This window comes from Octopus bimaculoides, chromosome 20 (assembly GCF_046866305.1).
Source record: "Octopus bimaculoides isolate indiv1 chromosome 20, ASM4686630v1, whole genome shotgun sequence".
NCBI classification, from domain to species: domain Eukaryota; kingdom Metazoa; phylum Mollusca; class Cephalopoda; order Octopoda; family Octopodidae; genus Octopus; species Octopus bimaculoides.
The window spans coordinates 14628077-14642095 of NC_142947.1; the positions used below are offsets into that span (position 1 = coordinate 14628077).

The window sequence follows — 14019 nt, forward strand, 5'->3', positions numbered from 1 at the left end:
AATAATAATAATAATAAACTTCATCGAAGTTAACTTTGCCTTTCGTCTTTCTGAAGTCGATAAAATAAAATACTAGTCATGTACTGAAGATCGATGTAATCGACTAACCACCTTATGCCAAGAGTAGAAAAAAATATATGATTAGATCGACTCCAATAGATCGACTCAGGCAATAGGAGAACAAACCATGTTAAAATCGTAGTATGGAATACCGACAAGCATTTAACATCTTGCCTTGAAGTTTGCCTCCAAGCAATCGAGGAGTATCAAATCGCTATCAAGTATTTTCTATACAAAAGACAGAAGGCAAGTTTACAGTTAATGTAAGTTATGTCTGTATAACCAAAACTAAAGACATTGGTTGTAATAGTTTATCCTCTAGAAGCTTCCTTCTCAAAAGGTATAATGTGGTAGGCAGAACAATCTGGAATAGAGTGAGAAAAGAAAAAAAAAACAAATGACAATATAAAGATTGTTGAATTAAAAGAATAAAAGTATCATCTAAGCAATGAAATTAAAACTCGGACACCACCGACGTGATATTATAGTTTGAAACTCCAGAATAGAAATGTCCTCTGTTGTGTCAGTCAGTCGCCCACTTGATATCAATGTAGTGAGGAAAATACAATAAGACTATCACTATGGGTTGCTTTCAGCTTGTAGCTATAATTATAACAGCAACACAGAGATCATTCGTATATGAATTACGGATCCATGTACTTTCTTCAAGAATCCAAGTTCCAGTTGTGCTGGCACATACTCTGTTGCTGTTATAGCTACAAGACCGTCATGAAAGTTAACAGATGAATGACTGCGTGAATGACCTTTTAATTTTCTTTGTTTTTCTTCATAGCCTTGCTTCCGAGAAGGTGGCCAGTCAAAATAACTTCAAACCTCATCAAGAAGATAAGATAATATCCATCCATCCATCTATCTACCTATCCATTCATTCATTCAATCAATCAACTATACTTAAGGACATATGTGTGTATGTTTGTGTCTGGGTAAAGAGGGGTAGGATAAAGAAGTAAACAGGGTCTGATAATGAGAAAAGTGTGAGCTGTAGTTGATATTTCAAGTGCATAAAGGTTTCAAACAAATTAGTTTAATTTAATTGATATATCTGCACTTGCCATGGGCGTAGGGTAGATGAAATTGAAGCGGATTTTAAATAAAATTTTAGTTAGGTAAAGCACTATGATAGCTATAGCCATAATCCTTTCTGCTGTAGGCACAAAGCCTGATATCTTGCAGGAAGAGACTAGTTAATTACATTAACCCCAGTACTCAACTGCTATTTATTTTATCAACCCCGAAAAGATAAAAGGCGAAGTTGACCTCGGCAGAATTTGAACTCGAACGTAAAAACGGACGAAATGCCACCAATTATTTTACCTGGTCTGCTAACGATTCTGCCGGCTCGCCGCTGTAGTAGCTATAACAATAATTGTTTCTACTATAACCACAAGATTTGAAAGTTTAAAAGAGGGAGTGGCTAATCGATTACATCGACCCCAGTGCACGGCTGGTTTTTATTTCATCGACCCCGAAAGGATGAAAGGTAAAGTCGATCTCGGCGAAATTTGAACTCAGGACGTAAAGATGAGCGAAGTGCTTAGCAGCATTTCGTCCTCCGTGCTAATGATTCTGCCAGCTCGTCGCATTAAAAAGTACTAAAAGTACGGAAGTATTTCGTTGAATCTATCAACATTGACCCAAACCTAATGACCCTTATTTTTACAAAATATTTCATTGTTATTCTCTTGGCCGATTTGCTCTGATTATTTGTCGGCGTTTAAAGGTTTATTAGTGACCTTGCTACGTCATTAATTTAACGTGAAGACAGGCCGATTTTTCGTCTGATAAGAGAACAAGATACTTAAAGCTTATTGCCACTTGTATATCTAATAGACATGATTTTTGTGAAATTTAGATTAGATTAGATTATTCAAAAATCCAACAGACTTTATCCCTTTTGTTATTTCGCCAAAGCTTTCGTAATTTGCCGTATTTGTTGTTATATATATATATATATATATATATATATATATATATATATATATATATATATATATATATATATATATATATATAGGTGTGAAAGTTGGTATGTGAAAGCACGTGGTTGGATGTATAAAAGATAATAAGAGTGAAAAAACTACAGAAGGCTTGTGTTACATGGTTAAAGTATATATTTAAATTATGTCAGAAAAATGTTAGAAAAATGTTAGAAAAATGTTATAACATTTTTCCAACATTTTTCTAACATTTTTCTGACATAATTTAAATATATACTTTAACCATGTAACACAAGCCTTCTGTAGTTTTTTCACTCTTATTATCTTTTATATATATATATATATATATATTTACAAACTAAATGCAGGAGGAAAGGAAGAACTCCGTTGAATCAGTTTAATTAGAACTATTACAGCGTAGGAGACACAAATAACCATTCAAAAGCACACCTTCACTTTAACCTTTGCCTGTTCAGAGTATCACGTGATACATAGGACATATTTCTCCCTGGTATCCATGCATCATCTATTATGTACATTCCCATGTTTTTTCAACCACCAGGGTAACTAGCTTCCATAGATGATGTCATGGAGAATAATGACGGTGATATTCAGCATGAGATTCAGCATGACACAAACAGAAATACACACACGCACGCACATATACATATACGATAGGCTTCACATAGTTTCCATCGACAAAATTCACTTGCAAGGCATTGGTCACCTTATGGTTATAGTAGAAGACATTTGCCTAAAGTGCCGCGCAGTGGGACTGAAACCCAAAACCACGTATGTAAGAAATTTCAGTTACACACACACACACACACAAATTTATTGAAACTGAAGTCTTCACACCACTGCAATTATAGATGACCTGAACTTTTGTTGGTGGGGTTGTGAGAGGGGGTGTACCAAGCTAATTTTATACGCATCCGAACAGGTTCCATACTTTTGTGTCGCCATCGCTGTCATTGGCCAGTTTCTAAATGTTATTCCATCAAATTGTCTTTGGTTATTTCGTTATTCATTGGTTAATTTTCTCTTCATTCGTTTTGTGATTCACGTCTTTTGATCCATTGTCAGCTTTTCAGCCTCCTGTCTCTCTATCGATTACGTAATCATATATCCTGCAAATGATATCGATGGCACACGCAACACACACACACGCACACACACTGTTTCATATATTACAAATTCGGTGTTTGCTGTGTTGCTTTCGATTGGTTGCTTTCGTTATTTATTTATATCCGGGTGATAATTTATGTTTCTTCATCATTATCATTGTCTTTTTGCATTAGACCTTTTCTTGTCCTCCTTCTTATTCTATCACATTTAATATTACTAAAAATATTGCTATTATATCTTTCATGCATCTATTTTCACCAAAATTCAATTCTGTCTACAGAACGTCCGTTTAAAATGATGTTTAAAAATGTTTTTCACAAACTCGGTGAAAAGATGGAAGACGATCATTTCATATTTGACGTCGCTAAATTATTTTTTCTCAAGTTCAACTTGTTGGTTACTTATTTTGTTTGGTGCACCGTTGCGGTTGGTGTTATTGTCGTGCCTCCACTGCTATTTCTATTGTAGAAACGTCATCAGACATCTATCCTGTCTGCAATTTCACTCCGTATTTTTCTCTTCTCTTTAAAAAAAAAAAAATCAATTTTTATTCTGCAAGAATGTGTGAGATGGTAATTCTTTGTTCCGTGTTGTTTTGAGAATATAAATTAGACAAGTGGTTGTTATTTTTTTGTTCGGTTTTGAGATGGTTATAAATCTACCTGGTACGCAGGTACTCGCATATCAGGGTTGGCAACAAGGGGTGGCGGCAACATGTCTGCCACTGAGATGCATGCCTTCCCTAAGCCTCGGGCTGTTTCTAAATAATCTTTCAGATATAAAGTAATCGACAAATACCACCCCACTAAAATTACTGGCGTTGTGCTAAAACTTGAAACCCTTATTTAAGGGGGCGAGCGAGCAGAATCGCTGGCGCGTCGGAAAAATGGTTAGAGGTAGTTCTTCCTGCTTTTTACGTTCTGCGACTAAATTTCGCCGAGGTCAACTTTGCCTTTTAAATTTTCGAAGTCGATAAAATATAGTACCAGTCTATTATTGAAGGGTCGATGAAATCAACTCGGCCCCTCCCATCAAAGCTGCTGATCTTGTGCCAAAAGGTGAAACAATTATCAAGAAGCGGCGAGAGAACAGAATCCGTTAGTGCGTGGAAAAAAAGGCTTTACAGTATTCCGGCTCTTGACGTTCTGAGTTCATATCCCGCAGTGGTCAACTGTATCTTTCATTACTCTGGAGCCGATAAAACAAGGTACCAGCTAAGAACTAGGGTCGATTTAATCCACTACCCTCCCCACACTTCCTTCTAAATTTCTGGTCTTGTGCCTCAATTAGAATCCATTGTTAATTATTCAGCGGAGGAGAAGAAGAGGACGTGTTTTTTGTAGAGCCTCTCTGATGCTGGTGAGATCAATGCAGTTTGTATCCAGTTCGAACTTTTGAAGATGGACGCCTGCAGAAGAAATGGTGTCAAGTTGGATATCCTTCAAAGCTGCAATTCTTACTAGGAACTATGGGGTAAATAATAGCGTAGCTAGGGGTTGGGGGTGAGGGCGAAAGAGCGTCCTCTTCGGGCGACGCTTTTACAAGGTGGGCGATGCTTTTACGGGGCAATTTTGGTTCTGCTGTATAATCCTGTATTGTCTATATTGCTCCTGCGAGCGGAGGAACTTAAGAGCTGCCCCGGGCGTCACATTTTAGCCATGTCACTGGGATAAGGTGTTTAGTCGATTCCTTGAAAGTGAAATACACTAAAAAGTAGAGGGATATGGAAGAGTGACTTTAAACCGAAGAAACCAGAAACTGTTATTATTCCAATAATAATTGTTGAGTGAAAGCAAGGGTGAATATATGTAAAAGTAATAACCATTGTTCACAAAAAAAGTTGGTAGAGGAAAGATTTATGAGGTGGGTTTAAAAAGTATAAGATTTAATTTTTTCCTCCACCAAAACTAATGCCGCGTGGACAAAATCCTTTGAGTGGGATGTGACGCAATCCTTCCTGCGGTCGATAAATTAAGTACCAGTTGCATACTGGGGTCGATCTAATTGAGTGGGTCCCTCCTCAAAAATTTCGGGCCTTGTGCCTAGAGTAGAAAAGGATATTCACCGCGAAACCAACGGTAACTTACAGACCAGTTATATAACACTAGCAGAAATACCCGGCGTTGCCCGGGTTAAAGAGAATAATGAAATCTAAAAACGCCGTCTAGACTACGCATCATCTTTATATATAGAGATGTATATACACACACGCACCCAGACACACGTATATATATGTATATCAATATAAATATATGAAAGTCAATGAAGTTTCGTAAAAGAAGGTGATCATGTACATACTTTCTTGCTGTTGTGATTATAACACCTCATTGTAAACTATGTTCCTTGTTTTCCCTTGTGGAGCATATACAAATAGGTTTTTTGTTGCTGCCCACTCTTGAGCAGCCAACATACAGTTGTCCATGTGAGAAGCAGGGCTCTTCCAAGAGAAGACCAGCTACAGACAGTGTTTGACCCTGATATTTGTTTATGGACATGGCAAAAGTCACACGAAGGGGGAATTGTAGTCTTCTGAATGTAAAAGGAATGTATGCTCCTGATGGAGTAAGAGGAATTCTTGGAATAAAGACGTCATCCCCTTTTGCACATCCAGAAAGAATTGTAGCCTCGATAACGTGTGACATCATTTTCTAAATAATGCTCATCTGTTATGTTCGGGTTAAAATTTCATCAACATCAAAAATATATGAATTTTCATGGGAGTTATGGCCGTTATGCAAAGAATATAATTTCCAAATTTCATAAAGATCTATTCAGTACTTTTGACGTAGTTTTGGATAAGAAAACAAATGACTAATGTGTGTGTTTGTGTGCATGTGTATGTGTGTGTGTGTATGTATGTATGTATGTGTGTATATATACATATATATATGTATATATGTGTACATATTACATGTACATCTATATATATATATACATCTACACATATGTATACATATACATGTATGTATAGATCTATATATATATACATATACGTGTACATCTATATGTATACATATACATCTCTCTCTCTCTCTCTTTCTCTCTCTCTTTTTCTCTCTCTCTCTTTCTCTCTCTCTCTTTCTCTCTCTCTTTCTCTCTTTCTCTCTCTCTCTCTCTGAAAGTATCTGTCATTACAGTATCGAAATGGTGTACATATACATGTATATGTATACATATACATCTCTCTCTCTCTCTCTTTCTGTCTCTCTCTTTCTCTCTCTGTGAAAGTATCTGTCACTACAGTATCGAAATGTGATTGTTTCAGTTAGTGGAATAGTTTCATTTTTAAAGTGAAAGTATTTGACATGAGTGTTTTTGTTTCACTTTTGACACGTAATACTTAAATAGTGGAGGAGATATTATGTTGCCGTGTGCTCGAACTCTGCAAGAAGTTAATAATTTTTTTTGACTAAAACACAACTGGAACCCTAAGTAAGGCATGTGTAAAATTTGTATGAAATTGGTTGCGTAGTTCTCGAGTTTTAGGGATTCACACAGACAGACAGACAGACAGACAGACAGACAGACAGACAGACACACATTCTCATTTTTATATATATAGATAACAAGTAAAATATTGTTTGATGATATAAAAATATACGTATTCTGTATCTTATATGGAAAGTGTTTTTTCTAACTTATGGACAGCTAACAGATTACCTACACACACACACACACACGTTTCTAAAATGCAATTAGGAAATAAAGAATTGCAATTAACCTCGCTAACAAGAAATGAACCAGACAATTTCTAAACGACCACCACCGACAACACCACCCTAACACAAAATTTCAAAAATATATTCAAAAATATTTTTGTCAAGTTTTAATAGATTATTGTCAACGTCTCAAGAACAGCTGCAACTCTTCTCAAATTTAAAGATAACACTGAAACAAAAAAATATGTTTAAATCACACTGTTAGGTATTTGGGTGGAAGTGGGGGGGGGGGGAGTCTTGTTTAACTATAACAACCCTTCCACATGATTGAATAAGTAACATGCAACAACGGGTATACCTCAACGTACGTTGGTAGTAGGTTCCAAGATACGTGACGTGACACAAAAATTACGTAACGCGAAAAGACAATTTAAAAAAGAATGTTAAGTTATAACTAAATTCATTAACTTTTAGGTGGATGTGTGAGAAGAAGTTTGCTTCCCAACTACAGGGTTCTGGGTTCACCCACACAACGCAGCACCTTAGACAAGTGTTTTCTACTGCAGCCTCGTACTTATTTTATCGACCTCAAAAGGATAAAAGGTAAAGTCGACCTCGGTGGAATTTGAACTCAGAACGTAAAGACAGACGAAATACCGCTAAACATTTTGCCCGGCGTGCTAACGATTCTGTCGGCTCGTCGCCTTTGAATAGTTTAATACTGAAGTGTAGCCAGAGAATTGTGTAAAAAAAATTACAGTAAGTTGAATTTTTCCAACGAACGAATAAAGCATTTCGGAAATGAAACTCAACAGGCTTTGACTAAGAATTAATATTGTGACATGTTCTTAACACTCATTATGTGATCAATATGACCCAAAGGATTTATCGAAGTAATAATCAGCAACTGATAATTATAAGCTTATGATTTTAATATTATCACATTATTATAAGATCGATGTTTTCTCCCGAAAACAAATCATCAAGAAGTGTTGGCTTAATTGTTATTTGCTAATTATGAAACATCCGCTAGATATTGAGATGATTTTTTTATAAATTGAGAATTTATGCTGTATGATGTTTGATATACCTGTATTTGGCCACATTGGCCAGTCTGAGTTATTTTAAATTACCTTGGCCATAAATGAGTTCTACACTTTTTTTCGAATGAGTCTAAATCCCATGACTACTAGAGATAGGTCGGATGATTGTCGAGCCGATGACGCTTATTGAAACAGAAATACGCGTCCACGATTGTCTTCTAATCACCAGATAACAAGCCTGTCTTTTTCCTTTATGGCATGTCAGCTTTTGAGAAATCCTTGAGTCTAGAGATTATCTCTCCTTCTCGAGTGGAACTGGTCTTAATTGTCATTCAGTATTTATGGTGTATCCTCTAGAAGCGGAAATAATTTTTAAAGTTGAAGAATTTATATTGTTGCTATTTAATACATCTATTTGTCTGTGTTACCCAACGACCCAGGATACATATATTTAATTAGCATCACAATACAGTCGTGACTAAAAGTTTGGAACATTTTTTCAAAAATTAAAATTGTTATGCTCAAAGTACAATTCAATTCAAATATATACAACGTATATATATGGGCATTTAATATAAAAATTCTAATTTTAAGACCTATGGTCCAAACTTTTTGGCCACGACGGTATATGGATGTTCTAATTAACCTTTAAAATTTAAATACTTAAAATGATCTCTACTTTTTAGTTGCATCAAAACTATTAATCTGGCATTAAAATATTCCCCTTAAGTCGTAATTTGCAATTAGAAACTCACTTATTCCATCGAAGGACGTAAAGACTATTCGGTAGGTGACACTAAGAGACAAGATAGTGTGAACCATTTAATAGTTTAAACGAGTCTTTTCAATCAACATGTTAACATAATACGTTTGTTAAATACGCGATCACGTTTGCTGTATAGGATGTGTATTAAATATTATACAATTGTTTGCTGCCATAGCAGAGTTCTGAATCTATTAATGATAGTGATGATAACAACCCAAACGATTGCCCCAATTACAATCATAAGTAGAACAGTATTACGAGTATAATAATGACCATAATGTTAGCGAGCTTAGAACTAACACAATAACAACAATTTATTATTACACCAACAACAATGAGCTTATTGTATACAATGCCCATGTTTACTACAGCTCGTTGGAAAAGGGTAAAAAAACGGGACAAAAAAGAATCAACAATGATAGCCAAAGTAAACAGGTTAAAACCCGAAACGGAAAAATGAATGGCAAAAAAGCTACAAAGAGGAAAGGGTGCGTAGGCACTCAAGGGCAGTGCAAATTTAGGGAAGCATGGAACTTTGTAAGGATACAGTATCCTGACAGCCAACAACTAACATGGTTAGTTTATTTTATTTTATGAGCATGGTCACGAATGGTGGTAGAGGTGTTGAATTCAAAAAGGTGATCAAAATTATTGATAGAAAGCTGGGGGATACTTTCACAGGCTTCTTCCAAGCCAGATGTTTGATATCGAAGCCTTAGTGTGTTGATTACCAGAGAAACAAGACTTTCAAGTTATGGTCAGAGAATGACGGGAGGGCATTCGTCTAGCGGCTTGTTTCTGGACAGCTTCCAGCAATCGGTATATTGGAAAAGATTGGGGGTTCTGGATTGACGATGCAAAGTCTACGTGTGACCGTACCTTAGCCATGCATATTTTTTAATAGATAGCCGGTGAGTGGTTGATAAAAGTCTTATCGAGTAATACTTTCGGTCTTTTTCGACGATTTTAGACATATAGCTTGCCAGTCAGAAGTCCATTGCTGCCAGATAAGATTGCTTGAAAGCTCTATAGTGTTATAGGATTCGTTCTTTTTGTCTCAAGCTACAGAATAATATTGTGTGCATATTTTAATACAATAGACTATTTCAAGATTTCCCTCTCCTCAGGGACATATAGAGAAATAAGAGAGAGAGAGAGAGAGAGAGAGAGAGAGAGAGAGAGAGAGAGAGAGACAGCGACAGAGACAGACAGACAGACAGACAGACAGAATGAGGAAGGAAGAGAACGAGAGAAACATTAACTCTTTAGCATTCAGATTTCTTTGTCAAATATAATGCTAATTTATTTACATGGTTTTGAATTAATCGTAGCTTTGAGATTTCAGTGATGTGATTATGTATTTTTAGAATGACATTGTAGGGTAGGTGTAAGGAGTTGGATCAGGTCAGTTTGAACATAAAACAGGTCGAATATATGGGCCGGATATGGCTGGATTAAATGCTAAAGGGTTAAATGCTGGATAAAATGCTGGATTAAATGCTAAAACATCTGATTCAAATAAGTCAACGTCGAATCAGCGATGCCATATACGCGGCGCTAAAACAGCTTTGGCAAAACGTCTCATAATTCTCATGGGTGGAGCAGTCAACGAATTGGTAAGTTTTATCAAATTAAGACGGTTTTAAACTTTTAAACTTTTCTAACATAAAAGCAAAGAGAGAAAAGTTATATCGATGCACGCTGTCTTCTTTCTCCTCATCAACAAAAAGGATATCGGTCAAAACATTTTCACTAATATTTTTCGTTGAGTATGTTGCTAGCATTTGTCTGTTTAAGAACCGTTCTCTTAATCTACGTTTTCGTGTTACCTTATATTCACTCCTTTCATTCTATTTGAATTGCGCATTTCTTAGAATCAAATTGAATGACCTATTATATTTGATTTGTGAACTACATGTTCTCATTGATTGTTTATGTCTGAGTCATATCACAGTTTCTCCAGGATCATTTCTACAGGTATGTTTAACTGTCTTTCTGTTGTGTTTTTTTTTTCCTGTGAATTCGTGTGTTTGTTTGTATCTGTGCGTTATCGTATTTATTTAACGGTTTAATACGTGCACTTCTGTAAACATACATACATATATACATACGTTTGCTGTGCTTAGAAGTGGCATGTGTATGTGTGTGTGTGTGTTGAAATATTTCCACCAGTTGCTTCTTCATATTTTGAAATGTTTTAAATGGGTAAGGTTTACGTAAAGGAAGTGTTTCCTTTTAAATATTTTCTTATATATATTACAGAAACTTAAAATGTACATATTTAATGAATTTCAAACTATCCCTTTATTATTACACCTTACACACACACACCCTGGCATATCCGTATATATATATATATATATAAGGTATACAGACATTCACGAAATATTGGCATATCAAGGTAACTTGCATAAGATACTTGAACTTAAGGTGAAATATTTGCATTATAGTAGAAGGACATATTTACTGGTACCAAAGTACATCTCTCCTGGTAACTGATTTCGCTGAATGTGAAATTCTTTAACCAGTAGTATACTATGTTACTGTTAACTACATAGTAATATAAGCTGTTGGTATTGCTGCATTACATTATAATCGTGATACAATGCATGACCTCATTATACACTTGACCTTACTCTCTCTTTTATATGTATAAAAGTATAAAAACTCATCCACTTTTAGATTTCACCCTGTGCTATCCAGTAGTAGTATTATACGCACTTCCAGGTTTGCATTTGGGCATCTGTCGTGTGTGAATAGATGATTGAAAGAAAATTTGGAATCAACAAGAAGTGGCTACTACTAAGTCCAAAGACAGAGAGGATGCTTTTGAAGCATAGAATTTGAACTTACGGAGACAATATTTACATATCGCCTGAGGAAATACAACTAGGTCTCACAATGCAGGTAAACGGTTGCATAATCAAGTACTTGGACGCCTGGAGAACTATGATGCGTAGAAACAATTGTAGTGATTGAAAATAAATGTCCAACCGTCCTTGTTGACTTCAATTTTTTTTCAATTACACACACACACACACAAATATATATATATATATATATATATATATATATATATATATATATATATATATATATATATATATATATATATATACAGGGTGCGGTGAATAAACTGTCGTCTAAATTACGCAAAAAGGAAAATAACACCGACATCTCATTTTAACAGGTATGTCTACCAAAATTATATAAAATTATTTTGAAATTCTAAAGAGTAAATTTATTCCATAAAATCATCCGCGGCCTCGAGACAACTTCGGAATCTCCTGCAACACTTCTGGACCGTCTCCTTGTTTAAGTTGGTGAATGCTGCCATAATCCTTGCCTTCAGTCATCTTTGGTGTTATAAGGAGTTTTGTTGGTCCCTTGCTCAACTGCACCCCCACGTACTTTCACTGCACTCCCGAGCGCAACTCTGTATACAGCTTGGGTGTGTGTTGTAGTTTGTTGTCGTGCTCTTATTTTCACTGTATTGAAAGTGTTTTACGTAGGATGTGCTCAGTGCCTAATACTGCTGCTTTCTGTATGTTATATACTTTTGTAAGTCCTGGTGTTTTGGCTATGTATGTTTTTTTTTATATCATACCTAATGCACCCACTATTAGGTTGTTCCGAAAATAATGGCCGATTTCAGAAACATAATTTTATTCTGGAAAAATTAACAATAAAAATGTTTTGAACGTCTATGCATTTCTGCCATCGATTATCGAGATTATTTATGCCTCGTTGATAAAAACTTATTGGCTTTGATGCTAAGAAATCTTTGAAAGCTCATTCCACCTCTGGTTTGGACCTGAAAGTTTTATCACTTAAAAACGAGTTTAAATGCTTTAAAAAATGATAGTCAGTGGGTGAAAGATCAGGAGAATATGGAGGATGCGGTAAAGTCTCGTATCCCAAGTCTGTGAGTTTCTGAAGCATCATTCTTGCAACATGTAACATTGCATTATCGTGGAGCAAAAATTCGGCCACCCCGATTCAACAATTCAGGTCTTGTTTTTTGGAAGTGAGCATGCATTTCAGCGAGTTGATTGCAGTAAACCTCTGCTGTAATGCTCTGATTGGCTTCCAGAAAGCTGTAATGGACAACACCAATTGCAGACCACCAGACAGTCACCGTAATCTTTTGCTGATGTAGCTTTGGCTTTGGGAAATGTTTGGGAGACTCATCACGATCACACTGTTGACCTGGTCGTTTACGGTTATGATAAAGGATCCACTTTTCGTCACAAGTGACTATTCGGTCAAGAAAATGATCATTGGTGTTTCGCAGAAAGAGCATCAAGCACACTTCAAAACGCTGATCTTTTTGATTTTTATTGAGCTCATGTGGTACTCATTTATCGAGCTTTTTCACCTTACCAATCTTCTGCAGATTGCGTGAGACCGTTGCAATACTGACACCAAGTGCCTGAGACATTTCTCTGACACTTTGACGTGGGTTTTGTTCAACAGTTGCTTTCAATTATTCATTGTCAAACCTGCAAGAACGTCCTCTACCTTCTTCATCTTCAAGGCTCTCATCACCTCTACGGAATTTCTGAAACCACCTTCATACTGTGCAATCACTTGTGAATCCCTCTCTCCATGCTCTGTTGATATTGGCAGCAGTTTGGGAGGCATTGTGCTTGAACTCATGCAAGAAAAGTAAGCGATGGTCCTTTTTGTCATGTTCATAATTAAGGGCGCCTGTGCTCCAAGAATGTTTTCTGTATGAAATAAGTAGAAAATTATTAAAGAGCATACATCAATTATTAAGTATGTCGAAATTCACCTAAAATACAAGTAAAATACTATGATAAAATTGCGTTTCAAAACACCAACACTTAAAGCGGCCATTATTTTCGGAACAACCTAATATATATATATATATATATATATATATATATATATATATATATATATATATATATATATATATATATATATATATATATATATATATATATATATATATATATATATATATATAGGCGTTTATATATTCGTTTTGCAAAATTCTTGATGTGAATTCGTATGTTGAAACAGATATTATTGTATTTGGGGATGGTCATGTTGCCAGTTTAGCCAATGAAAACACACGCACTATATATTTGATGTTCACTTGCTTCAGCTTTATTTTATATTAACTGCATTTCGGCCATAGTCCTTTCGTCACACTTCTGTAACCTCATCAGTGGCCCTTTGCTTTCTTTCTTTTTTGTATGTTTCTCCTTACTAACGATCTGCCATTTTGCATTCCTATTGGTTGTGTCTGTATTTGCGCATGCCTATATCCCTGTGTGTGTGTGTGTCTATGTTTAGTAAGTGCGTGTGTGTGGGAATGTGCCTGCATTATCAGTATCCCCTGTTTATACACGTTCGTTTAATTTGCTTTTATGTGT

General features: G+C 35.7%; 1 protein-coding gene across 8 annotated transcripts in view; it reads left to right on the plus strand.

Annotated features, from left to right (window-relative positions):
* LOC106872148 (monocarboxylate transporter 12) overlaps positions 1 to 14019 on the plus strand; it is a 42881-nt gene that overhangs the window by 12221 nt on the left and 16641 nt on the right. Inside the window, exon 1 of one of the 8 annotated variants that reach the window (XM_014919025.3) lies at positions 9596 to 10230. The exons of 3 other annotated variants lie outside the window; for them this stretch is intronic. The gene's annotated coding sequence lies outside the window, so the exon portion shown is untranslated. Of the gene's footprint in view, positions 1 to 9595; positions 10231 to 10276; positions 10820 to 11711; positions 11805 to 12630; positions 13283 to 14019 lie in introns of those variants that run through there. 4 more of the 8 variants (XM_014919023.3, XM_052975120.2, XM_014919024.3 and 1 more) reach the window with 4 other exon arrangements.